A 27854-nucleotide genomic window follows, 5' to 3' on the forward strand; every position below is an offset into this window, starting at 1 on the left:
TATCTCACCTGCATAAACAGAATAACGCAAAGTTCAGTGTTGCAATGCTTCCCGTTTAACTTCTTACCTGTGCCTGATATGCAGCGAGTCAACAGAATTGCATGACACTGCCTGAGAGCATCACTCATATAGGGCTAATTGTTTTGGTTCATAACGTTAAATGGACTCATTCTTATATAACGCTTTTCTACTCTCCCAGAGTACTCAAAGCGCTGTATACAACATGCCACATTCACCCAATTACACCCATTCTCACGGACTCTAAACTAAGTGATTTTCTAAAGACATTCACACACATTCACACTCGGATGGATGCATCGGAGAGCAACTTGGGGTTAGTATCTTGCCCAAGGATACTTGGCATGCAGACTGGAGGAGCCAGGGATCGAACCACCCACCTTCCGATCAGCAGGGGACCTGCTCTACCTCCTGAGCTACAGCCACCCCACATTAGATTCTGTCTTTAGCTTTAAATCCGATACACGGGACTTTGAAGCACATAAAGATATAGTTTTGTTTTCATTACTGTACTTTGACACTATGCTGTGAAACATAGGTTAGCAAAAGTTAACCATTTGGCTGTGGTAATTGACCCTTATGACTCCCCCACGCCCCAGAGCATGCCTACCAACAGATCCACAGCAGACCTTGTTGAAGTTATAAGAAAAGACTCGAGCTTTCACCATATTTCTACTCGCACGCTAAAATTAACAGCTAACATTTCAGTGGTGGTAAAATGGCTCAGCTTGATCCATCTTACTACACTTACTGATAATGAATACGTCTGAACCTTAATGCACTCATAAAGAAACCTGGAGCATTTGAGTGGCTGTGCCCACCACTGCTGACCCTTATCCGTATTGGGAGGACGGGAGATGATGGGAGGAGAGGTGGGGGAGGTGTGGAATATAAAAGAGTTAATTTTAATGCACTCGTGGTCGCAAAAACTCATAGACGATCTATATTTCTCACTCATACAGTTTTTGCCTCTCCTCTTTTACATAAGCGTGCACATGGCCACATACACACATACAGTCTCTGTTATGAAGTGTTGGCACTTTGAAACAGTCAATTACCCTCTGGCTAGGGAGGATACCTGCTGTTAATTACTGCTCAGTGTTTTATATGGAGCGTAAATAAAGAGATCGCTGACATTCACATTCCATCAATGCGTCCCCCAGCTCACACTGCATTGTGTGTGTGTGTTATTTGAGTTTAAAATAACCCTTGTGAGGTAGGAACCATGGGGAAAACAGCATTTTGGAAAGAACGGGTACAAATCCTCCAACCTGACCAAAAAGATGCTGTTTCCCAGTGAATTTGCCTCATAAGACTAAATCCTGAAATAGTACCCCTGCACAGATATGCAGTATAATATATGCAGTTAAGATTTTGGTTTATAGTAATGTTGAGCTGGGGTTGGCAATGGCAACCTTCCATTTTAAACACAATTTGTTTTTACCCTTCCATCTACCCCAGCCTCCTCCTTAGTCCTAAAACACAGTCAGTCTTCAGTCCCAAATGTGAATCTGATAAACTTCGATCATCAGTTTTTAATGCATGTTGACTGTACAGTGATAATAACTATAATGAATCAAGGCCATGATACATGTCTATTATTGTTTTGTTATATCTCCCTGTCATTGTTATGAGTTATGAGTTGGTCCCCCTGAATTCATCCCAGGTTATCTTTAGTTGCAATTATACACTGTACATAGTGGGAAACATTGGACCACTACTTTGAAGCCACAAGTAAAGGTATCATCATCTTTCTGTCATATTGGTAAACTTTTAATTTGTTTAGTAGAGTGAGGTTCTCGAGCCAAAAATGCCATTCATACGTCTCCATATAGGGTTTTAATTATGAGCCATAATGTTGTAGCCATCTAAAGTTGACTTACTATATTCTTCAAAACTGGGAAACAATGATATGTGTCTTGTAGAAATTGCCATAAGATATCAACAACCAACCAATGTGATGTCAGACAAAACATCTACTATATCCATAATCCTAAAGGGAAGCAAATACATCTCTGATTAGTGGAGGTCACTGTTGCCATGGAAGATTTTAAACATGTGACAAAAACTTCAGAAACTGTAATAGCAGTGATTGCAATCAGTTGATGAAGCACTGTACTATATCGATGACGTGGCTATATATATTACTTTGCTACACACAAACAGCAAAATATATTTTAAAAGTTCCGGTTTTATTTATATAGTGCCAAATCACAAAAACAGTTGCATCAAGGCGCTTTATATTGTAAAGACCCTACAATAATATAAAGACAACAGAGAAAAACCCTTATAATCATAAGACCCCTATGAGTAAGCGCTTTGGTGACAGCGGGAAGGAAAAAAATAAATTTTAACAGGAAGAAACCTACAGCAGAACCAGGCTACAGGATGGACAGCAATATTCCGTGAGCAGTTGGGGTGAGGAGGGGAAGACAAGACAAAAACATGCTGTGGAAGAGAGCCAAAGATTAATAACTAATAATTGATATTATTATCAAAAGTCCTATTATGCAGCGCTGCAATAATGAAAAGAATTTCATTTGAAAAAGTTGGAAATCATTATGGGATTTGCAAAAACTTTTGGGATGAGTAGCTCCTTCACTGTTAAAAGAAATTATTCACACAGTCCTGCGTCTTTTTATGGTCATGACTTAACTGGTAGCTGGCTGCTTTAGTTCAAGACAATCAACGGGTTTCTTTGCTCTCACTGGTAGTAGCTTCAATTGCTCGCTTCAAAGTTGAGAAAAGTTTAACTTAGGACAACACTGGCGGTTATTTCATCACTTTCTGTGGTCTGTCGCCACCATATGTCTTCTAGTCACTTCCTATGTGGATGCTCCATAAAGGCATTTGTATAACAGGCTAAAAAAGAGGCAGATAACCACTACTGTGGCACAGATATAGGCTTATTAGTGCATACAAATACATACAGGATACAAATTAAATTAGCATCTTACCGATACCAGATTAAAAACAAATCCAATATTTGAGTTTCCACAGCAGTTATTGTTTTACTTGTTTACACTCTGCTTGAGTTCACTTGGATCAGCTGGTTGTCGTGTTTGTGACGTTTCAAATATGTGTTTCCAACAGCAAAGGTGTCTTTGGTGGACAAACTGCAATGTCAACGCTCGTAACATGGTTGAAGAATGCTTATCTCATCTCTTTGTTACTTTTTCAACCTTAAATTATCAGCCGATATAAATGCTAATACAAAAAGATTAACATATAGCTAATATCAGTAATCTTGCTGGCGGTATTGGAGGTTGCCACTTGGTGCAAAGTAAAAAGTGACTTAATCACGCACACCTCCACCTTTACCTCCCAAATTGTGGCCTGTACAGTTAAAAGAAAAAAAAAAGACAGAAAATGTAGTCAAGTTTAAATTCAACCCTGATTTACAGTCCCATTTATTGAAATTCTGTACATGAGAAGGGAGGAAAGTTATATATTTGCCAATCCTCCAGCTAAATGGGTCTCACCACCACTAAACATTGCTGACTGTCCTGGGGTTACAGGGCCATGTTTTGTCATATTATACCTCTTTGCCTCAAAAGCCATCACAGTAAATCTAGCCGGGAAGTCGTATTAAACAGTGCAGTAGATGTCTGCAGAGACGGACGCTGAGTGCAATCCTGGCACTCTGAGTGTACTCTGCAGTCTTAAAGTGAAAAAGTGCAGCTGCTCCTTTGGCCCTGTAAAAATACTTAAATGAGCAGATTATTATAGAGAGAGAGAGGGTGGCTTTGGCTCCTCTTACCTCTTGTTACACTCTTGGTAGAATAGAGCTTCCTTTTTGTATTTTCTATATATAGTAGCTAATTTTTAGTATACTTCTTACTTTAGTATAATTAATGTTAAATGTGGTTTGGCCCTGTTTTAAATAACCCTTTTGCCAATCAGAACATCTTATTGTTTTGCTTTCAATAAAATTTAATTGTATAGATGTATGGTGACCTACGGAGTGTAAATAGCCACAATTAAAACTGTTCCTCTGTTGTAAATGGCCCAAAACTCTGCAGAGTGTTTCTTTAAGTTTCTGTCTTTTTTAGGCATGAAGAGTTTGCTTTAATTCAATTTCTGACTCAAAAATCTGATGATTTCTTTGATTTTAGGGACTTAAGTTTTTGATCTTGAACTTAACTTCTTCAGAAGGCTATTACTGTGAAAAGCGACCTGTTAAAAGTCAGTATAGTAGTCAATCTACGCTCCTTTCCACACCTATGGTCACGAGCTCTGGTTTGTAACCTAAAGAATGAGGTCGGCTGGACTTAGTCATTCAAGAAGGACCCGAAGTAGAACAACTGGACCTCCACATTGAAAGGACCCAACTGACTGGGATTCCTCTGGACACTTCCCAGGTGAAGTATTCCGGGTACAACGGGGGATTCCCAGGACTCGTGTTGAGACTACATCTCTCATCTGACCTGGGAACATCTCAGTGTCCCCCCAGATAAGCTGGAATCTGGGAGGACACTGGGGTGAGGGAAATCTCAGAATGCTGCCCCCGTGACCCAAGCCATGGTAAGCGGTAGAAAATGGGTGGCTAGATAGATACATGCAACTGTCCTTAAAGAATTTTCCAAATAATAAAGAATAAAGTAAATCTTTTCCAGTTTAGGGTCACAGGGGAGCTGAAACCTGTCCCAGCTGTCATAGAGCAGGTCGACAGGCTGTCACATGCCTAATGGAGAAACACTCACATTCTCACCTGTGGGCGGAAGCTAGAGCACCTGGACTCATATAAGCTCCACACAGAAAGGCCTCAGCCTACATTTGAGATGCTAAGAGGCATTAGTGCTAACCACTGTACCACCTTGCTTCTAGTTTAAAGCTATGAAAGTTTCCCTTGAGTATGGCCTATGAGTTTGTACACACACTAAATCAGTTAGGTACCCCCTTAAGCAGCTGGACACATCAGAGGAGGAATCAGTCATCAGTACAAAAGAAAACAACCGACATTTAAACTAAAACCTCTCAAATGTTTTACTGTTTTCTTCACATAGTATTTCTTATTCTTAGGTTTGAAATATAGTTGTGCTGTTTGTCTTCTGTGGTTTCTATCTCTGTGCATTTTTACTGCAGTGAGACCTCGCGACACTGATAAATAACAGGCTTCACCTTTCCTTAGCGGGGCTTAGCATGACTGAATGCACTCCTAGTCTCTCTGAGAGTGTGTCCTCAGCTGTGAATCACTTGTCTTCAACATACATCTACGGTATACTCACACACACACACACACACACACACACACACACACACACACACACACACACACACACACACACACACAGATGCTGCTCTCGGCTTTTACCGGCATGCAGAGAGCAAAGCAGAGAAGATAATCTCTGAAATGCTGACCTGCTGTCAAAGGTCAGAGGAGTTGAAAGGTCGCCCTGCGCATCATTTATAGGCTCTTAAATTAGACTGGCTCTTACACTCTGGCATACTCTCCCTTTCAAACTGTTATCAGACTCTACAAGTTATGACTGTGAAATGTGCAAATCGGTTTAGTTGGCGATGGGTCCAATTGTAGAGAAGAAAGAATGCAAAGAGAACAAAACACAACAAAACAGAATATGAAAAGATAGATCGAGGCTTTGGGATCTACTAAACATCTTGATTGGGATCTTATTTTTACTTTTAAAATTATTAATTCTTTATCACATTTTCTAGAACTTTTCTTACAGATATCGCTAACACCTGCTGTTTTCACAACATTACATAAACACAACATTGTATTTGTGTTGCATTTCGCCTTTTTATTTATGTTTTTATATGTCGTTTATTGAATAAAATTCCATAAGGTCCTGTGGTGTGGTTTAACCATGTTTTAGACAGTAACTTATCAAGGCACTTTCTGATCCCTTAAAAAAAATCTTTTTTAAGGTTAAAAAAAAGCTAGAGGCTACAGTTTGTCCCATAATCTTACCATTTAATGCAGCCCGATTTTATTTATGTAGCACCAAATCACACCACAGTTGCCTCAAGGCACATTATATTGTAAGGTAAACCCCATACAGTAATACAAAGAAAACAGGGAAATCCCCACAATAATATAAACCTCTATGAGAAAGCGCTTTGGTGACAGTGAGAAGGAAAAACTCCCTTTTAACGGGAAGAAACCTCCAGCAGAACCAGGGTCTGTGAGGGGCGGCCACCTGCCGGGACAGGTTGTGGGTGAGGGGAGGAAGATGGGACAAAGACACGCCTGTGAAAGAGAGCCAGAGATTAATAATATTGAATAATGTATTTTTCTCTTACTTACGAAGGAGTATTAATGCCACTTTAAGAAAGAAATAGGACATTCCTTTTTCTTTTGTTATTATAGTTGATTTTGAGAATAAGGTTGAAATTCATAGATTCAAGTTGTAGTTTCAAGTTGAACTATCTACCCTCTACAAAATTTCTTGTTTAGTTGACTTCAGAATCAGTTTAAGTAACAAGGAAATGATTTATCTTTTGTGATTTGATGAATGTGATGATAACTATGAGGACGTTTCAAAAGGAAAAAACACACAAAGTTGGAAGAGTTGGCTGGATTTGTGCAAACTTATTTAGCTTGAAGCTGAGATATTGATGGTTACAACCTTGTCCAGTAAAGAGGGAGTATGGTGCATCACAAGACAGCTGATCAAGTTGTTTCACTAACTCTTGCTCTACAGATTTTTCAGAGGGTATAGCAATCGTGGCTGTAGTTTGACAACTTAATCCCCTCTTTGTTCTCAAAATAGTATTTTGACGTTGTCTAACATTGAAGCTTTGTGTCTGTAATACTCTGTTGTAGTCACTCACTGAACAGAGAAGAGTAGTAGTCGTGTGGCTAGGGGAGCTCACTTCATGAAGGAGTAGTCTGCTGTCCTTGATGCTACCGTTTTGGAGTGAAAACAAAGTTAAGGGGCTGTGAAGAGTTGCTAAACCTAGTGACAAAATGTTTAGGTTTGCAAAACTGAGGAGAAATGAAATGTAGCAATCACTGCTCCAGAGATGTCAGGGACTCCAGCTGTGAAGCGACATATAATTCTACAACAAACACTCAAAGTGAAAACCTACCCAGCAAATTAATCTCTGAATAGTGGAATTGGTTGAATAATGCTCTAACCTAAAGGTTACAGTTAACATAATGGTTGCTCTACAGTAATGCCACCTGACGCCTTTGCACCTGTCATAGTAACCAAGACCACCAAAGAGCTTCTTATGTCTGTTATATGTGAAAAAGTCTATATGTCATTTTTTAGGACATTTACTAAACAATTAGTTCCCTAACATTGCCGTTGAACGGTGTCCATTAATAGTGTAACATATAATAAACTGTGTAAATCGGTCACTTTCAAATCATTTTTAACTTAAACTACCAGGCAAAAGAGATTTTCTGATGATTTCAGAGAACGATGTTACACATAAAAGAAGCTAAAGATACACACTGATTATTTCCACCAGAGTTGGACCGATCCACCGCTGACTGGTCTCTTGCTGTTATTTGCTTATCAAGCTGAAAATAAAATACTACATGACGAGAAAATCAGATGTTGAATTAATTTGAGCTGCTGGTGGAGTTTAAAGAGGCAGTAAAAGCATGCTCGCACCTAAACTTCTCTATAATTTACTTACTACCCCTGGAAATGTGGTAGAGTCACAGGCAAAGGGAAAAACAGATGAACATGAGCGATGTAAAGAAAGACGGGATGAAGTGAGAGATAGAGAAGCCAGCCAGGCCTGTGATACTCTGTGGACTGTTACCAGCTCCAAAATTATCTTCACGGAGGACCACCATGGCGGCAGACATACGTTTCTGATTTCCTGAGAGGGCTTTAACTTCTTACGGGTACATGGTCCTCCCACAGACTAACACTGTCACTGATGCCTATATATCTACAGGAATGTGCGCGTATGTCGCAGCATGCGTACGTGCTTGTCTCTGCACGTGCACGCCACTCTGGAAGATGAAGCCATTTTGTAATTGATGGAGCAGGGGCCTAAATCTGGGCTCTGGGTCACACAGACACACGTGTGCAGATGCACACACACACGCCATGTTAAGTGTCAAGCCTGGGAGTCCCTCCCTCAGCGGGTTGCTTGTGGTCGGTATTGCAGAGCATTTCTTTTCATTCCAGGGGATCCTATAAACCTGTCACAGCCATGATGTCTCTCTCTTTTTCTCTCTCTCACTCTCTTTATTTTCCGCTTCACAGCATCCTTGTCTCTGAATCCCAAAAACTAAACACAGCTTTTCCGAGATTAGAAGTTCTGCATCTCGCTTTCGTACACACACATGCCCTTCCCTCTAAATCGTCAGCCCAGAGCAACCTGCCAGCTCCGTTTTGGTACAAATGTATTCAACTTCTAAATGTCAGGCCTTGGAGGTCTATAACAACCCTGTGTGTTTTTTTTCTTGTTTTGAACGTGGAACTCAGCTTGAACTCATAGATAACGGTTGCTATGTTTCACCTTGTTTTCTTAGATTTTGTTTCAAATAAATGGGACCTGCGAGGCTGAGACAATAAACCCAGGGTGTCATGTAACACGTGATTTGTGCAAAGTCCTGGCTGAACGTTCATGAATTTTAACAGCGCGCATTAAGCAGACAAGTATTATCAGAGCGCGGTGAATAACGCGGCGTTATGAGGAGAGCGGGAAGGTAAAAGGTGCATCTGTTCATATCTGTCAAGTCCTGGACACGCAAGGCTAACATAGAGGCTATGCTGTAAGATAGAGCATCTCTCCTTCTGTATATAAACACAGTCAAATTTACCATAGTGAGACTAATTCTCTGGAAGAGGTTAGGTGAACCATTGGGTAACCACAAAGCACCTTATGGTGCGCATATGCAAAAAAGCAGCTTTGTGGAAGATCCTGTCAGTGCAAATTCACTAGTCTTCTGTGAAAGCTCTTTATTTAGCATTTACATTTGTTGCTGGTCAGTTATTTCTATTGTTTGTTAATGTCTCACCTGTCTTGTTAAACTGCCACATTAACTAGATTGCATAATTGATTCCCTACAAAAATACAGACTAATCATCCTGTATTCGTGTCTGTATGATCCATCATTTTCTCCAATGTTAAACCAAATCTATACGAAAGAAGTCATTCCATTTTTGTTTTATTAATTATTTTTGAAAAGGATGTAAGAGATGTTGAATGTTTATTTTATGGGATAAATGTGTAAAACATGTAAAAGATGGATGTGAGGTACAGTATCTGCATTCTTTCTAAGCAGCCATAACATCTGGAGCTTTCCTTTTCCTGATGAGTTTACTGTTCTGGTAGTTGATTTCAGGCCTTTTTGTTTGCTTTTAAAATTATGGGTCCCATCAGTGTTAAAAAGGAGGATAAACCTGGTTATGCTTCGTTGTGTGATTGACCTGTTGCTGACAACCCGTATCCATCAGTTTTTCAGTCACAAATCACTTCAAGTCTCAGGTTGATCCTTCACACCGGGGCTTTTGTGTTGTCCACATTTGCATGTTTTGTTGTCTGTAAATATGACTTTTGTGTTGTTTTTCCTCTGATTTTTCATCTGACGGCTGCTTTTGTCCTGACAGAACATCTTACACGGGTCTCGTTTCAGTGCTAGACGTCATCCCACTCACTGCCCCATTAACCACTCTGATACAGCTCAGCTCTGTTTGTTTTGATAGCACAGCAGCGACACAGATGAATGTCTCTCTCTATTATGATTTCATTAACAGAGACAGTGTCATTTTCCCACTCTGTGCAGCTCATGGCCTCTGTGGTTTTCCATGGACTAGTCTGCCCAGAGACCCACTGCCTTCTTCTGCCTCCAGAGTGGGTTACTGGGGGGTAAGTCTGGATGACCTCCCTGGTATACTGGAGGGACAAGACCCAGGAGATAAAATGTGAATAAAAGGACAAAACAAATAGAACCAAAATGGAGATTTTACGATCTCACTCGAGGGAAATATTTTATTCTCCTCAACTGCCACAGTTTGAACAAGGTCAAAGCCATAAATATAAAAATGACAGGGAACCAGGCTCTATGAGACTACGTTTAAAGTCCATGTGTACGTGACAGTAACGGTTTTGACCTTGAGTTGTGATTTTTTTTCTTCAGAATACTATTTGACTTGACAAAAATCAGCTCAATGCCACAACAGAACAGAAATATGAATTCACAGATCCATTGGCCTAGAGGTGTCAAACATCAGCCCGCCATGTCTGACCCCCTGGAAGGCTTTCTAAATGTGCAGCGGTGCATAGATTTTGCACTTTTAACTGTTTTTCGAAAATAAGTTTTATAGATTTTTCTATTGATTAAGACTTCCCTTGTTGCCATTCATGCAACACCAAATATTTTAGTTACGTAATAGAGAAATGATTAAATGACAGAAAAGTTTCCTTTTTCCAGTATCTACTATATCTAAAAGAAGAACATCATTATGAATACAGCTGCCATTGCCTGGTCAACCAGCTACCAGAGCTTTTTACAATAGATTTTACAATTTTATCATAAAGAAAACTGAAATGTATTGTTGAGATTGCACTTCTTTTTCTTACATTAATATATGTCAGGGATTAAATGTAAAGTTAGACACTCACAGAAAGTGGAGTTTCACTGGTCCGGCCCACTTAAGGTCACATTGCCCCTTATGCGGTAGTTTGACATCCTGCATTCATCAATCTGAGCACTACAGAGTTACAACATCTTGTACAAAAGGCCAACATTAAGGAGAAAGAGATCCACAGTGTGTTTTTTTGTCCTGTCTCTCTCCCCTCACCCCCAACTGGTCACGGCAGATGGCTTTCCCTACCTGAGGCTGGTTCTTCCTTTCTCTTAAAAGGAAGTTTGTTCTTCCTACTTTTGCCAAGTGCTTGCTTGGCAAAAGTAGGAGTTCATTTGATTTTTGGGTTTTTCTCTTTATTATTGTAGGGTCTACAGTTGTTATGATTTGTTGCTATAAAAATAAAATTGAATTGAACTTGATTCAGGCATACTTTTGTGTCATGTAGAACTCAGCCTGTATACTCTGCGAATCTTTTAAAAGTGGTCATTATGAGCTATGAAAAGGTTTCAATATGGCAGTGAAAACACCTCAGACAGTATACAAGATGGACATCGCTGCTGTGATGTCACCCATCGGTTGTGAAGTCCCACTTAAAGCCTCAAACATTTTCCCCATTGTCTTCTTGGTGTTTGAAACTGAATGTGTTGAGTGAAGGTGTGGGTCTGACTGCACAACCACACACTCTAAGTTTCAAACCACAGGCTAACAGACTAACGAACTGTGACTGAAAAGCCATTAGCCATTGGGGATGTCCTGAAATGTGCATGTCCTGAAATCAGTCGCAACTGATTTAGTTTTTTACAAATGTTTCCAGTAACAACCACAGGAGCAACAAAACTTTTAAACTTCCGCTCAGCCCTTTTCTTAACATGTCGATTGTTCTTTTTTCTTCCATAAAACAACCTTAAAATCTTAAATTCATATAAAAAAGTTCACTTTCCTGTAGATTTCACATTGTAAAGAAACATAAGTGATGTGGTTCAAATACAGTTGTTCTGTTTTTTGTTCTTTTAGACTTCTTGACCATTGTGGTTGGTTGCAATCATAGCATGTCAAAGCAACGTGTCTGCACATCCTGCGACGTCATTAATATGCAACACGAACACTACAGAAAAGATGGATGTTGAAGCAAATATATACTTTCTGCTTGGTCTGTAGCTGTTCGTCACACTCGGGGAACACAGTGTTGTTTTTTGTAGCCATTTTCTTTGTCGCCGAGTTTCAAACATGACGATTTTGATTTTCCTGAATGAGACACTCTCATGACTCATCGAGTGTCGCTACTGACCAGCCAATCAGTGGCATGTAGTCTGATGATATCACATTTTAGTACCTTGTCCTTGTACCTAATGAAAAAACCTGCAAGTCTTGCCGAGTCGATTGAAGTAGGTACTAATGGAAAAGGGTCTTTAGTGATTGTCTGGCAACCTCTGGCTGTGAGGGAAAAAATCTGCATATATGTAAATGTGTTGGTGAGTGGTTGCAGGAAGAGACTGGGTCAAATCAGTCAGAAACTGGGTGCTGCACTAAAATCTGCTTGTGACCGCTTTGGTTGCTAGCAGATTACCACCTGCATCTGTAGTTTGTACGAAAGATGCAGACTTGCCTGTACTCACCATTTTACTCTCCGAGCTGTAGTGTAGCTACGCTAGCGACCAGAAACCAAATGCCAACTCATCACAGAATACACACTTTCCCCAGTTACCAAGGTGTCACTGACCCTCTCTAGGTTTGGGTGACTCGGGCTTTAACAACTGATACCAGGAACCACTCACGCCCAGTCAGGGAATACATATTTTTCTCTGTACAACTAACCGGTTTCATGGCCTGTTTGACTGAGCCCTTAGTTGCATTATTTATATGGGTATAGAGAGGACACAAACTCAAAAGAACAAGTCAAGTCTTGGTGATCCTGTCCTCAGCAAGAAAACAGGCAACACAAACAGGGCACAGAGAATGTTTGCCATCAAAATAAAAGGTTGTGCTTTAGTGCTGTAACCAAGATTTTAGAAGGTTTAACTTTTATTCAAATGGTCTCTGTTTCCTGTTTAAGTGTGACACCACCTTAAGTGTGACACCAAGACAAAATGGAAATAAATGTTCTTAAATTGTTGAAGTTGTTAGGTGAGAAAGGATTTTTCATTCCATTGTTGCTTTTCAATAGTTGTACCCCACACTCATACTGAGGGTTGTTATGGTTGCATATTACTCACTGCGACACTGCACATCTAGCGAAGGGGAGCCTTGGCTGTAGTGGAAACAGAAATGCAAAACGGCTCACGTTCACTAACCCCCATCAACTCCTCCAGACCTACAAAACATTACGGTTGGCCCCCACTTATCTGCTGTATTTAAATTCACAATTCCTTATCCAGCCTAAAGTTTACAAATGAGCACGAAGCTGCACGGTTGTGTTTGGGAGAGCGCTTTGTAGATAGAGTTTACAGCCGTGTGGTCTAAACTGTTTTTATTGTAGAACTCCGTGTTTCAAGGCTCCTACGTTTTTTTTCAAGTTTTCTTTTGGTGTTTTGAAGCCAAGATTCATTTTTCTATTTTTGAAGTTTACCATTCTCATTCTGCAGAGCAGTAATTTTAGAAATGGCTCCATGAGCTGATTTACTGATACACAGAGGTCAGCAGTTTGATTTACTCACTTCCTGTAGTGCCTGCCTGTTATTTGTTCTCATGTTTTTTTTTCTCTCTTTTAATGGTTTTTCATAGCCGGTAAACATTTCTCAGTGAAGATAGCTGTTTTTCCCCCCATGTTGTCTAATTGATAACTCTTCAGTCATGGAATTTTTATTCGACAATAATTTTCATCGAATTGTGGGATCAAAGAGATAAAATTGTTACACACACGGTTTTGATAACTAATTGATAATGATGGATAAAGTGTTTTTACTTTCAAATAACTATTTGGAGGGAGGCAATAATGTGGGTCGATAGTGATCTGTTAGTAGTTGATTGATTGTGTTCAGTCCAGCCTGAAATGACCTGTCAGATGGAGGAAAAAAATGAGGTCAGAGGTCATCAGAATCAGATCAGCGGAGCTCCTGCCCGCTGCCACTGTGGTCATCTCTCCCTGTGTCTCTGATAAAGACAAACAGTGTTTGTTTTCTGGTGGGTTTCTGCGTGTCGGAAGTGAAATCGGGCCGTCCTCCAAGAGCAACATGTGGAACTAGAAATAGAAGGTTGAGATTTGCAAGGGAGTTCTGATGGAAAGAAAACAGAAGATAGAAATGTTAAGAAAACTAAAGGGAAGCAGAATATCTCCTACTGGGCTGCAAGGAGTCTGCTATTGCTGTGCCGAGTTCAGTCAATGCTTTCAAGTAAAAGAACAGCGGTAACCTCAGTTATCAAAGCTTTGTCACAGCACGAGATACTTACAGACTATGCAGCACCAAAGAACAGTGTTAAAATGATCTATTATTACACTTGATGACTGAACTCATACCCCCCCATCATCGTTCGCTGTCAGCCCATTTGTTATTAAAGTGCTGGAATGTGTCTGGTACTTCATCATGGCGAGCGTCGCTGAGCGGTCACTCTGCAGCGGGAGACCTCATGACCGAGCTACGCTCTCACCCACCAACTCAAAGATGTTGCAACAAAAAACCCAGGAAAAAAGATGCAATCTGGATAAATAGACTAAACTGTAATGAGACAAAGATGAAGATGTCAAAAGAGGCAGTGGTGATGGATTCAGAGTTGGTCTATTGGGCAATAATCTCTAAATGTATGAAGGAATATGTATGTAATATAACGAGTATCATTTTCTTTTTGTTTTTAACTGCTATGCCAAGGCTGATCTCGCACTGCATTTACTGCCTAAGAATATACATCCATAGTTTAGGGATTTCAAAATGTGGACAATGAAAAAAATATACCAATGTCAACAAAATGAAAACTGGATTTGTATGACTAAAGAGCTGTCATAATGGCATTGTAATTTATGGTTCCCTAGGGTTAAACTAGTAGAATTTTAGACACCCTATATCTCAGTTCAGATGCATAGAGGTACCACACCTTCATGTAACACGTGGTTGCTTCTGTAAATTGTGAATTTTGACAGGGTAGTGTTTGCAGTGCTGATATCATCGTCAGGGTTTTAAGTTTTGGGATGTTTTTAGTTTTCTGTGACCTCGTGATTGCCGCTTTTGGATTTTGAGATGTTGGTTTTTTTGTTGCATTCTCCCTCAAGCTGTGTGTACTTCCTTGTGGTTCATCTGTGGTTACCTTTTGTTAGATCAGCTGTCCTTGACAGTTGACTGAGATCATCGCGCTTCCTTCTGCATTTTATGAACATTTGCAACTTGGGCTTTTCCTGTATATGTGTATTCTATCAGGCTTGATATTCCTGAAACCAGGTAAGTAGTAAGTAATGGCACCAGTTCTGAGTTGAACTTGTCCTTAAGATCCTAACGGCGTGTGTTTTAATGACAGATCTACTAACCAGTCACAAGTGGTTGTTGGCAGAGTGAGCTGAGTTGGAAGAAGCCATAAACCGCTAAATATCTGTAAAGTCTTTCACAGGACAGAAATCTGTTTGTTTTTGTTTGGTGTGTGTGTGTGTGTGTGGGGGGGGGGGGGGGGGGGGGGTATGGCTGTGTATAATAGGCTCAGAGCTACACTAGATAATTGTGGTTTGATCCATGATTCTAATGGCAGAATCATGGAAAACTTGTCCTGTAGCATTAGCCACAGTTTATAATACTAGTTTGGAATGTTGCTTTTTTCCTTTGTCCTAAAACAAAACGCTTTGTTGACCAGCCAGTGAACCCAACACACATATAAACACATGTATGCAGTCCTTCCTCTGTCTGAGATCTGTTTCAGTGTTTCTGCCAGTTTACTTGCCAAATGTATCATTGCCAGAAGGGTAATCTGTTCTGGTCTGACTCCCTATTAGCTACTTTATAGTCCCGGTTGGCTGACTGAATCTCGCTCGTTATGAGCAGGTGACAAGGACAAGATGAGGATGGAGGGCAATGCTTGATCCCTGTCACTACAGTCTGGTTAGCCCAGTGTGGAAGGGTGGGGGGTAACATTTAGTTTTCTGTGTTGAGTGTAGCACTTGCATTAATACTATAAATCTGGAGAACTTTATACATATTACAATATGCTATGTAATCAAGCACTTGGCGACAGTAGGAAGGAAAAACTCCCTTTTAACAGGAAGAAACCACAGAACCAGACTCAGGGAGTGGCAGCAATTTACCTCGATCAATTATGATGTGAAACTTACTTACTACTAAACCTTACAACCAAAGAAGCGAGTAACTTTTTAATATTTTATTTTTCTGAATTTTTATTTTTATTTATTTATTTATTTTGACAAAGGGGGGATTTTTTTTCTTCTTTCTTTCTCAAGTAAAAAAAAGTTATTTTCTGAGAAATGTTCTCTCTGCTCGACATTGTTTCAAAACTCATCTGGAAACAGAATTGTGTTACGGGAGGAAAAATGAGATATCAATGAGAATGAGCGAGAGAAAGGAGATGACAGGTGTGCGCACATGAAAACTTACAATCAACACTGTTATCATTATTAAAAACATGAGAAATCTCTGGCTGCTTCATTTTCCATTTAATATAAGGTACTTCAGAGTACCTACTTTTAATTTCCTTTATAATATGTCGGATTATTGGGCAAATAAAAGAAAAACCTGATCATCAAAACAAGCTGGCTATGAACTATTACCAAACATTGGCACCCATGAGTCTATAATTTGCTGATATATGCATGACAACAAGCAATACAGCCCAGAAATCCTGCAAGAGGCCAGGTAGACCCCAGGCAGGTCACCAGTCCCTCCCAGAGAGCCAGAGTAACAACACAGACACCTGGGAGACCAAGGTCAAAGTTCAAATGTTCTTGCACCTTTCCCCCGCCCCCGCTTTGTGTTTCTCATTTCAACAGTGGTCTTGTTTGATGCCGTGAATCAGAGGTTACTTTGACTGTAGCACAACATCAAAACGTACTCCATCAGCACCCAGCTGTTAGATCCCACTGTGGCCTTGACTGGTCTAGTTTCATTGTGTATTCTTTGTTGCATTTCACGCTAGTCTCGGTCCTTTTATCTTTCTCCATCCTGGTTTTATGTGGTTTTGGGTACAAGCAAGAGTTATCAGTACCTGTTAAACCTGGTGAACCTAGGGAAGGGTCAAGCATTGGCTAAAGGCACAGAGGGGTTGATATCAGTCTGTTTATTTATCTTTTTTATAGACGTGTTTTACCCATAGACTCGCCTTATCAGACATGAGTCCGTTCTGGTTTTGTGTGTTTATAAAACTGCTGTTTTTGTATTTTTCTCCATGCCAGTGCCTGCATTTCCTCTGAACGTGACCTGCGTAAAGGTCACAGACTACCTGCAGTGTTTCCTCAATTTCACCTAAAAATGCAGCAATGGCCAAAAAACTTTAATGAGCCTGATTAATGAGCAGTTCTTTTCAGTCTGTTTTAGCATCAGACAAATTTTAGTGTCTGGCGAGTTAAATCAAAGCCATCTCAAGTGGGTCAGATGTTTGGATCTATTTTCAGATGTATATTAACTCATGTCTACAGCTTCAGATTGTGTCGGTGGATTTGGCTGGATATTAAGGAGAGAGCAGTGATTTGTTGCTCTTCTATTCAATGCTGAAAATATACATACATACTGATTTGGAAGTCGTTCCCTCAGCCGTCTGCTCAGAGACAGAGATAGTATCTTTGAAGAATTGTCTGCAACAGCCAGAACATAACTCACTTTACACAGCCTGCTAAAGCTGATAGCACGCCAACATCTGTGTGTGCGTGTGACTGTGTCTGTATATCACTACCTCTCCCTCTGTCCTCTTCTTCACATCTGCTTCAGCAAAAACATCTAAAAAGTGTTCATAGAAATCCACATTTCCACAGGAACAGCGAATACATTAATTATATCTGAACAACTTACAAATAAGTAACAATACATTGAACCATTTATGTTCCTTTGAATATCTGGTCTTATAAGAGTGAGATATGTCAGTAGCGAAGTTGCCCTCATTAATATTTTTATATAATCTTTAAATCAAATTATGTGTAACACTAAGACAGCCACAGCTTGGTTTTATTTTTATTTATATTTTTTTATGTCTTTCGGCTTCTTGTTTTGTTTTAAAGCACACATTTACATTTTTTCTCCATTGAGGATTTTATGCTGACTGTGCATACTCTACACTCGTTCAAGAGCATGAATGGTAAATTAACTTTTTTAGTCTTAAAAACCAATCGACCAATTACACATTCAGCTGTTCATGCACACATTCACTTCAGTTTTATTTATACAGTTTTAAGTTGCCTTGAGTTGCTTTTATTGAAAAGACCCTACAATAATACAGAGAAACCCCCAAATCTCCATCAGAACCAGGCTCGGGGAGGGACGCCCATCAGCTGTGACCCGTTGAAGGTTGAGGGGAGGAAGACGGGACAAATGGGACAAGATTAATAATAACTAATGATTGAAAGCAAAGAGGTGTATAAACACAGAGAGTGAAAAAGGTGAGTAAGGAAGAAACACTCATCATGCGAAGCCCCCAGCAGCCCAGCCCTGTTGCAGCGTAACTAAGGGATGTTTTGGGCTCACCTGGACCACCCCTAACTATAAACTTTCATTGGTTCAACACTTTAGTCTGTGCTCTCTATGTTATGTGCAGATAACACACATGTATGTTCATGTACTGTATTATTTTAAACAGTCTCCCTTGCTAATTTTTTCTGTTTTATTTATAATAACTTGATATACATTACAGTGTTAGAAGAGGCCAGTGTCAAGCATAACTTTAATGATCCTTGCTTCTCTGAATTCCAGCAGTTGAGTTATTTCGAGCTGCAATTCATTTTACTATTTCTTTCTTTCTGTGTGTGTGTGTGTGTGTGTGTGTGTGTGTGTGTGTGTGTGTGTGTGTGTGTGTGTGTGTGTGTGTGATCACAGTTGGTTCAAGGTTGTCTAAAATATGAAAAACTGAGAGCGCAGCTGGTACTACCACACTCTTAAAGCATTCTGGGACTGCATATCCACCATCTGGGGCCGGGCCGTTATTTGCGCCCTGCTTTATCATTTGTAAAGTGGCCGGTGTTTATTCAAATAGCTTCAGAGAGGCAGAGACTTCACTCTGTTCCAGGTCAGTCTGGTCCAGCACCTGTGTTTGCAGGGAGCGCCTGTCCACTGTGGCCTGTAAATTTGTGATTAGAATTGGCCAAAGAAAACATTATTTGGAGGTCAAAGGTCATGGCAATGGCATTAAGTTCACTTAAAACTATTAATTACCAGTGTCAGTAAAAAAAAAAAGAAAGAAAAAGGTGCGACCAGTGCGTGACCTTTCCCCATCTTCTTGTGGTTCTCAAAGTTGGAGCTGGAAGCAGTTCATGTTTAACGAGGTAACAGCACACTCACTCCATACCCACCACCACCACCTCCGGCTCAACTGTGCCCCACCTGCAGTGGTTTTAATCTCCACTCTGAGGCTTGCCGAATACTTTCAGAGGAACTGCTCTAATCTGCAAGTTATGAAACCCCAGGAGAGTTTCAACAGAAACGCGCACACTCCAAAGCCAACTTTAACATGCAAATTGTCCAACCGCCCTACAAAACTGTTGCTGAGTCAGTTTTTTGCATTTAGCACGTGTGACTCATCTTTCTTCATCATCTTGCCTCCCTCTCGATGATACTTCTGTTTTTCCACCGAGGAACAAAATGCAAGTTGATGAATATGTGGTGCACTCCCTGTTGTGTAACCAGCTGTGCTTTACTGTTGCTCTTTGCTCCTTTGCATGACTCTGGATGCGTCTTTGAGAGAAATCTGCTTTGTTTAGCTGGAGAACAATATGGCAGAGACTAACTTCTTCTTCCGCCTGAAGCGCAAGGAGGAGTGCAGTAGTTAGCCTAAGACGAACTGCATATATGTACCATTGTATCTCCTTTTGTGTGTTGGCGTAATTTTCATAAAATTGCATTTTATTAATGACGATTGGCAGAAACAAAGTCATAATGAAAAAAAATGATATCAGTTACCATATTGCTGGCCAGCTGCATGCTGCAGTGCTCATCCTTGCTCCATATCAGTAAATAGCTCAAACGGGAGGATCCAGGGTGAACGCACACAAACACACACACACACACTCTTACTTGCAGCACGTCTGTAGGAGAGCAGGGAGGACACATTTTGGCCCCGGCTAATCCAGACACAACCTGCTGAAACAAAAGAGGGCTTCATATGCATAAATATCTGGCACAAAGGTATAAAACACACCTGAGTAAACATGAACACACACAGATTTACACAGTTAAATGTTCTAGTTAATTCTGCATGGCATCAAAACATCATCATATTCTTTAAATAAAAGGGGAAAAACTTGAAATGAGTTCTTAATTTAAAGACGCTCCACCTTAATGCCAGTCTGCTGGGAAAACAAAGTATTCCTTGGGTCACTGGGATCTCTGTGTTTCTAGAGAAAACATTGGGGCTAAGGTTGTCGAGTTTTCATTTGAAGATAATTTGTTGTTCGTGGAGCAGGAATGTGTTCCATTGGCCGCGGGGGCCATCAATCTTTAAACCAGATTGGTCGACTGGTCAGATGCCTGAGAGCTCCTCGGGGATAAGAGGCAGCCATGTTAAAGTGGAGAGTGAAAGTGAGAAGTGAAGGAAGAAAAAAGAACAAACAGGAGAAGAAAAAAAGAGGGGACGAGGTAGAGGAGACTGACCTGAACATGTTCCTGAGACTATCCTGTAGCGCGCTGCTGGCTTCTTTCTCAGCCCGAGTCCTATCAAAGATCAGAAGGCTTATCATGATGGATCAGAGGACATTTATCAGCAAAACACAGAACAAAAGACGCAAATGTGTGTTTGTGTTCGTCACTGAAGCTGAGAGGACTCTCAGACTGTGAGAATGTTAACACCAAAGATTACAAGAAGAGTGACCTCTGATATAAAATGTCCACAAACTCACGCTGGTTTAATTTAGGGCCTTAATGGACAGCTCTGATCATTACCACTTGATAAATAGAACACTAACACTAAAGATGGCTTTACTCATTTGGCTGATAAACTACAACTGACTGAAGTAAAGATGCAGTAATATTAATTGCAATTAAGGGGAAATAAAGAGTAATTTTACAGTACAAAATAATCTTTCTTCTTTCAAAATAATCTTTCTTCATCTTAAACTAAGCTGTGACAGCCCCCTTAGTTCATCCAGTGTCCGAAACAAGCTGCTTTAACTCTCCCTTAAAGACAAGAAGAGATCCCCTCTCATTTACATCACAGAGATAGAGTAAAAGAAACAATAATTAGTCTTACTCCCAAACTATGAATGTGAATTATGAATTGTTATCTCAGTTAGCAGCGGCAGCATCTTCTCCTGTGTGGCTGTGTGAACACAGAGGAAGAAAGAAACGAAGAAGGAGAAACACTTTCAGGTTCAGAAGAGCTGTTGCTAGTTTGCTACCTAATCTTAACATAAAGTTGCCTGACCTCCTGGTCCCATGTCAGAATAACAAATAAGTTAAAATGTACACGATTCACTTAAATCACCAGTTACATGTGCAACATGTTTTGAATATGAATAGTCTTGCTGAAGAACAGAAATGAAAACATCAGGTGGGAACAGGTGATGCACATTTGAGCAGAAGACTCCAAACAAAAATATGAAAGTTGCCTGATGTTCAACCAGAATTATGAACTCATTAAACTTTTCCCAAATAAAGACATTTCTACCATAAATCAGGGCAGAAAAGATACAGGTCACTCCACGATACTCCAGCAGAATGCAAAAAATGAAGTGTGTGACGCTCTAAATATCCTGGTGGAAGATGGATAATAATGAAAGTGTAAAAGCAGGGCATGGCTAACCCTCTGCTGCTAATCACAGCATGCATTTTTCTAAAACAGACACCATTTCCCCCTCTCACCTCCTTCACCCTGAAAAGGCCACCTAAAATTAAAGTATCTTTCCTTACTTCTACCGCTCAGTAGGATAAAACATCCTGTAGTTAAGATTAAAACTAGACTGCATTTTATTAGCTCCATTATCAGGCAGTTGAATCTTTGTGTCGCAGTGCAGTGGCTATATTGTTACGGTCCAGCCATGCATGCATACGGAGGCAGGACTCCTGCACCCAATAAACTCATCATAACTCGAAGGATTTTTCAGCCAGTTTTCAAGTTGTTTGGTTTGGTGCTCGCTGGTGTGGATGACAACACTGATGAAGATTGTGAATTTTCCTTCAGAAGGAAGAAATGAGACAAAGTAAAGCACATGTGTTTTCTTACCTGCGTCTTATTTACAGATTCACGGATATTTTGCTTAGAGGATAATGCACAGTCAGACGGACTCACACTTCAATACCGAGCCATTCTTTTAATTCCCAACATGTCAGCCACAGTTTGCTCTGAAAGAACATAAGCCATTATAATAAGAACAAAAACAAAACACTAAACAGCGTGTAATGGTACTAATGATGTAGCAGGGGCTCGCCTTTCTTTTGGCGACAAACTTTAGGGTGGGTAAAACTCCTGGATTTGACTGTAAGTCAGTTTAATGTTCTCTAAAGTGATGGAAACACGACTCCGTGTGTGTCGGCCTGCACGTCTGGATGAGTGCACATCTACTCCTCTTTCCAAGACTCTTGTTGACGGCTGAACAAAGTAGTCTGACGCGCCGAATTCTCCTCATGACAAGCACTTTTAACACCGCGCACCTCCTGCCTCCCTCATCCTCTCCTCCTGCTAACCTCCCTCCCTCTCTCTCTCTCTCTCTGTTCCTTGTGGAGTTGAAGAGTTGAATCGTGGGTCAGCAGTTCTCTTGCACAGAGAGCCAGACTAGATTTCCAGATGGTGAAGTCACCATCTATCTCTCCTCATCAGCTTAACACAGATACACCCAAACTCATACAGCAGGCAGCCACATTTAACCAGTGCGCAGAGAGTAAACAACAACACACTGCTGCTGTCTAACCATGTCTGTTTACTCTGATGTACAGGGTGTTAAGCAAATTGAGTCATGTCAGTGCTATAATTGGTTCCAGAGGAGGAGCGTGATGGGAAGAAAAGTGCTGAGTGGACACTTCCGTTAAGAGGGGGAAAACCCACTTTAACTGTGATACTTTAAAGCTTCAAACTGTGTGTGTGCTTGGGTCCACTGGTGGCAGTTTGCCAGCATCTCCGGCCTGCAGAACATCCATTTGTCTTCAAAGAGAAGAGCAAGCAGACTAAAGAAAATACAAATACATCTCAAAATCAAGACATCATTTTAAAAGTTGGACGTCTTGTTTGAGAAACAAGGTGTCTTAATAAATGCTGAAGACTAAATGCGTGCAGCTGTTTGGCACCCAAACATCAGCTTCCAGTGGCTTTGGGAACTTTGTTTTCACTTCTTTTCTCGTGTTTGTGTCCAGATGTGGTCTGTTTTACACGAGGATGATGAGGAGGAAAAAAATGTCTAAGTTCTGGAGAAGCCTGTTAAAAATAAACAGAAACTTACCGAAACTGGTGTCTGGTACTGTGTGTCCGTGTATGAGCATGTTGTCATGACAACAAGACAGCTGGCAACACCAGGAGCATCAGTCAGAGTGAGATAACCATAAATAGGCGGCGGTATCGCCGAAGACAGCACAGGGGGAATCTTAGATTTTAATGTATGTTTGGAATATGTGAACACTGGAGCTGAGAGGAGGCAGCGGTACTATGACGTGACTCTTTTCATGTTGGCTCCAGACTTTCTTAGTCTGGACCAGGCAAAAAGGTCAGCACGCTGAGTGATTTCAAGCTTTACAGTCAAATAAAAACAATGCTGATGACGATTTTTATAAATATATTTAAAATAGCTGTTTGATTTACATGAAGCATGTCGGTCACATTATTTAGATGGAGAGGATGGAAGGAGACTTCAGAGATGTGGCACATCGTTCAGTTAAATCCATCAGCACGAAGATGGAAACTAATTTCTATCTTACACTGTTATGCAAATTCTAGAGGTTGAGGTCATCGTGATAAGCAGTCGTCCGGCTGAGTTCCTGAAAGCTGCAGCCGAATAAGCAGGGGACTATTAAGTGTGCCAGCAGGGCCGGAACCAAGAGGTGGCCACTGCTCTCACCACCGTTTCATCACCTCCCAAACGGGAGTCAGTCTCCTTAGAGTTATATATTAATATGTACAACTTTACAGAATTAAGCAGCATGTGTACACACTTCCTGCTATGGATCGATGTCCCCTTAATAACAGCTGAATTTCTTTATCAGATATCCATCCAAATACTGGAGATAAGGGTATGAAGCTTTGATTGACAGGCATAAAGGCTTCGATTATAGATATAAGTATTGCTGTTATTCCCTAACTGCCAGTTTCAAATTTAGCAAATATGCTCCGACCTTAGTCAGCAATTTAAAAAAAAAGAAAGAATAAACACTCCAACTTTGCGACAGTGATGCAAAGAATAACCAAATAAATGGACTGTGCTGCAAACAGCAAATCACAATGCAGAAAACAAACATTAACATTAGTTTCTGTTTAACAATTTGGTTTCAATCTTCCACGGCATGTCTTCTATCCTGTCTTCCTTCTCTCACCCCAACCGGTCGCAGCAGATGGCCCCGCCCCTCCCTGAGCCTGGTTCTGCTGGAGGTTTCTTCTTGTTAAAAGGGAGTTTTTCCTTCCCACTGTCGCCAAAGTGCTTGCTCATAGGGGGTCATATGATTGTTTTTCTCTGTATGTGTTATTGTGGGGTCTACCTTACAATATAAAGCACCTTGAGGCGACTGTTGTTGTGATTTGGCGCTATATAAATAAAATTAAATTGAACTGAATTGAATTGAATTTCAGGCTGGTTACATCTATAAATATTTCGTAGCTTTGCCAATAAGTTCCAGTCAGTCCTCAAACCATGGCAACAATGTGAAACTCAATTTTCAATTAAATCCAGTTAGTGCCAAATCACAACAAGAGTCACCTCAGCGCACTTTATATTATAAGGTAAAGACCCTACAGTAATACACAGAAGACTCAAACAGTTTGACAACCCCCTATGAACAACCGCTTGGTGATAGTGGGAAGGAAAAACTCCCTTTAAACAGGAAGAAACTTCCAGCAGAACCAGGCTCAGGGAGGGGAAGTCATCTGCCGTGACTGGCTGGAGGTGCAGAGAAAACGTTCCATAGCTATTCATTTCATCTGCTCCTTCCATTGATCCACAGGTCTTATGGTTGTGTTTCTTCGCTGGAAGCTTCAGTCAACAGCCACTTTATTAGGTACATCTCTGCAACCTGTGCAGTCCGATACTTTTCCAAAATCCTGCGTTTTCAGTCTCTATTGACAATTTTGCGCAGAAAGTTGATTTTTACTTTATGGAATGATAGTTGGTGGTACTGATGCTGAAAAGAGATATTTTATCCACTCCATTATCATACATAATTTTTGTTTTTATCTTAAAATTATAAAAGTAAAATATATGTATTTGCAATATTCTTAATCTTCTCACATTTCACATTGGATACACTGGCCCAGTAGATATATTTTATCACGATAATTAGCAGAGGTGTAGAGCTATTAGAGTAGCTTTGCATGATTCACACTTTAAAATAATCCTTATTTATCTTATACTGGGCATTGGAGTAGGATTTCAGTTAATCCACTATCGGAAACAAAGACAAAGCCGGTGTCTTCAGATTGGCTGTCTCTAGCAAGCAAATTATTTTAACAGCAGATGGGCGGAGCTTCTGGAGCAGTGCCTGAGATGACAATACATCTGCTCTTACAGGAACCGTATAGAGCCAGGATTTCTGTTCCAATTTGGAGCAATCAGAAGTCGCAGGTTATTTGTGCAAGTAACAGATTACTTACACATGCAATGACATAATTTGACATTTGAACATGTTTAATATGAGCGTTTGGAATCTAGGACACACATATGACAGAAAATTGTTTATCTGTGTGAGCAAGCTGACTCTACTCAACAGTGTTGTGTCACCCTGACCTCAATTAAGGAACATTTCAAAATATACACTACATACAGATTTTTCTGCACTTAATCCCATGCAGGGTGGAGCTAGCATAGGGAAGCGCCGTCTTTGTGAATGACTTTTTCTGTTGCAGTGTGGAGGCACTTCATCACAGTCGTCCTCCTCTCTCTCCCCCTCTGTGTCTTTGTGTCATCCAAAATTATAGCCGCAGGGTCATAAACTGGTCTTGAGCTTGTTTCTTGTGGCTTAGCGCACTTTGTAACATGCGGAAGTTGGCGTGGCTGAAATGTGGGAGGCGGGAGAAGAAAAGAGTTTCTCTCCTGGAAATAGCAGTGTAAACTGCCAATATTAGTTTTTGATTGGTGATGTAGGCGTTAAGAGCTAAATTAACAAATACGTGGTGACAGAGGTGCGTCTAGAGGGAGGGCCTTGGGTGTCACTGGCTCCCACCCAAAATAAAAGCCCACTCCACAAACAGTGACGTTGAAGTGGAATGGAGGATGGATAGGCCCATAGTGGAAATGTAATTTATTACATTCACTTTAAATACTTTACTAAGGTACAAATTTGGTCATACCTGTGTGCTTTTTAGTATTTTCTTCTTCCTGCTTCTACTCCAAAATGTATCATTTGTCCTCCATATTATTTATTTTATGCTAGTTTTTAATCATTTTACATACTTTATTTAGATTTTCAAACATAGACACACCTACCCAGCAATATAAAAAGAATTCAAATTGTAAAACGGAAATCATCAGAAGGTTGAAGGCCCCACCAACTCTACCCGGCACAGCTGGGGCATGCCCTGGTCATGTCACACATGGAAAAAGAGAGTTGGTACTGTTACACTGCAAGGCCCAGTCCAGGCGGCAGTGACCCTGCTGGGAGTGATGCGTGTGCTGATGTTGCTGTCCAATTCTCAGCTGGAAGGTTTACATCATAAAGGTGTTACCTTTGGTCCTGAAACACAGAGAGCAACTGTCACATACCAGCTTGCCCTGGACATAGCATGAGGCAAACTGTGTGCTCTGCCTGCCTGTAGCATGTCTTTAGCTTCATCGGTTTTTAGTTGAGAGTCAAAGTCTGGTACTTGTTGCCAACAAAATGTCAGACTGGTCTCCATCAGTGCTAACCTTTGTCAGAGGCTCTATTCATAACTTTTAATGGGCTGAATTTCTTAGCATATCCAAGAGGCGTAGGGTGTCAGATTCAGTGGACTCATCTCTGCTTTTTGCAGATGATGTGATTCTCTTAGGTGTATCAGGTGGTGACCTCCACTTAGGCTACATCCACACTAATGCGTTTTCGTTTGAAAACGCATCGTTTGGGCCTCCCGTCCACACTGAGACGACGTTTTCGCTGATCGAAAACGCAGCGTTTTGAAAACGCTCCCGAAAACGCATACATTTGAAAACGGTGCTCGCGTGGCAGTGCACAGGAGTTTTTGAAAACTATGACACATTTTAGTCATGTGATGCAGTCAAGTGACCAATTAAACTTATATACAAGGGCATTATACAGCAGTTGTTTTGTTTGCTCTCAGTTTTGACAGCCCTATCAAAGATTAATATCAGTCTGTACATGCTTCAGATAGCTTTTCTTCAAATTCTTTAATTCTCACTCGCTTTTGCAACTTTGTACTTTTGTGTTACTCGCAGCAACAACTCCACCTCATTGTTAGTCCATTTAAAAAACTCTGTGCTTTTCCTCAACATTTTGCCGCGACATTTCAAAGAGCTGGAAAGTAAAGAAGCGGCAGACAGAAATGAGGCAGGTCGAATCGTCTCCCGTTTCATGCATGTGCAGTACTGGAACGTAAGCGTTTTTGGCTGTTTCAATGTGGACGCACAATTCTGTGAAAACGACTGAAGTTGATAGTGTGGACGCGGAGCGTTTTCAAATCTATCCGGTCTAGTGTGGATGTAGCCTTACTCTCAGGTGGTTTGCAGGTAAGTATGAAGCACTAGGATGGGAATTAACACCTCCAAGTCTGAGGACGCCGTTCCCAGCTGGAAAAGGGTGGAGTGCCTACTCTGGGTCAGGGATGAGTTGCTGCACCAAGTGGAGGAAATCTCAAGATCTCAAGGTCTTGTTCACAAGCGAGAGGAGAACAGGGTGGGAGAATGACAGAAAGATCTTGTACAGGTGTGTTGTGAAGAGCGAGCTTAAGATAAAAGCTAAGCTATTGAACTACAAGGATCAACCTGTGGTCATGAGTGACTGAATAAATACGACTGTGTTTATTAGTGGTTGAAATGAGTTTCCTCTGTAAGGTGTCTGGGCTCAGACCTATAGGGTGCAGAGTTTGGTGCTTAATGCTCAGTGTAGAGCTACTGCTCCTCTT

Source organism: Aulonocara stuartgranti, assembly GCF_965226115.1.
Source record: "Aulonocara stuartgranti genome assembly, chromosome: 7".
NCBI classification, from domain to species: Eukaryota; Metazoa; Chordata; class Actinopteri; order Cichliformes; family Cichlidae; genus Aulonocara; species Aulonocara stuartgranti.